This window comes from Otolemur garnettii, unplaced genomic scaffold, assembly GCF_000181295.1.
Source record: "Otolemur garnettii isolate 467f Iridium unplaced genomic scaffold, OtoGar3 scaffold00196, whole genome shotgun sequence".
Classification (NCBI taxonomy): domain Eukaryota; kingdom Metazoa; phylum Chordata; class Mammalia; order Primates; family Galagidae; genus Otolemur; species Otolemur garnettii.
In genome coordinates, this window is record NW_003852591.1 from 2524179 (window position 1) to 2525671 (window position 1493).

General features: G+C 43.8%; 1 protein-coding gene across 2 annotated transcripts in view; it reads right to left on the minus strand.

Moving 5' to 3' along the window:
• The window catches only part of ZFYVE1 (zinc finger FYVE-type containing 1), a 67094-nt gene that overhangs the window by 30775 nt on the left and 34826 nt on the right, over window positions 1-1493 (minus strand). The window lies entirely within an intron of this gene.

Sequence of the window (1493 nt, forward strand, 5' to 3'; positions counted from 1 at the left end):
ACAAGTAGCCATAATTCTGCAGTTATTCCTTACTCTCATCTCCTCCTGCATTTTTCCAGGCAGATACTTCTGAAGGAAACAGCAGGCAGTATCATAGGGGTAGCTGATCAATTATGGACTTCTCCCAAAGCCACCCAGAAGCCCAACCTGGTTAACTTCACTTCTTCCCAATGTGACCTTCTCCTTACATCACTTCCTAACTTGTCCCTGGATACATATATCACTACTCCCAAATCACTTGGTCCTTCCCATTTATAAACAGAAATAATTCATTTACCTACTTAAACTCCTATGTAAGAATCCTCTATCTAGAAAAGGAGGAGAATCAAACAAAAAAATTAGGAATTCTATGAAACGGAAAAATCTAATTATCAACTGGCCCACAATTCTGGCACCTCTTCTTCTTCTTCTTCTTCTTCATCTTACCCTGGGTAAAACCTGGCTACCTTATTTCCATCTCAAGGTTTCAAGAAGCAGCCATTCTATTCCAAAAGCAGCTTTGGATTTAGCCGTTAGAAAACTTTGCTTTGAATTCCAATTTTGTTGCCTTTCTAGCTAGAATTTCCTTGGTTACTACCATAACCACTCCGAGTCAGTTTCTTTACCTAGAAGATGGGGCTGCTATTGATTGGGCTGAATAACAAAGATAAGATTACATTTATTTAAGAAACACCTAGCATAGTGTATGGCACAGAGCAATAAATACATAGGCTAGGCATGGTGACTCATGGCTGTGATCCTGGCACTCTGGGAGGCCAAGCAGGACAATCCCTTTTCTACTGAACATAGAAAATTTGGGCAGTGCCCAAAAATTTGGGTGGTTCAGAGTAGGGTGCTGGCCCCATATACTAAGGGTGGCGGGTTCAAACCCGGCCCCGGTCAAACTGCAATTAAAAAAAAAAATAGCCGGGCGTTGTGTTGGGCACCTGTAGTCCCAGCTACTTGGGAGGCTGAAGCAAAAGAATCGCGTAAGCCCAAGAGCTGGAGGTTGCTGTGAGCTGTGACGCCACAGCACTCTGGCAACAAAGTAGGACTCTGTCTCTAAAATAAAGTAATAAAAGATAAAAACAAACATAGAAAAATTAGTTGAGCATTGTGGCAGGAACCTGTAGTTCTAACTACACGGGAAGATGAAGCAGGAGGATCACTTGAACTCCGGAGTCGGAGGTTGCTATGAGCTAGACTGATGCCAAGGCACTCCAGCCTAGGCAAAACAGCGAGACTCTATTTCAAGAAAAAAAATACACGTATATAAAATATATTACATAGGCTCAGCTCCTGTAGCTCAGCGGCTAGGACGCCAGCCACATACACCAAAGGTGGTGGGTTTGAACCCAGCCTAGGCCTGCCAAACAACAATGACAACTACAACAACAAAATAGCTAGATGTTGTGGTGGGCGCCTGTAGTCCCAGCTATTTGGGAGGCTGAGGCAAGAGAATCACTTAAGCCCAAGAGTTTGTGGCTTGGCGCCTGTGGCTCAAGTGGCTAAGG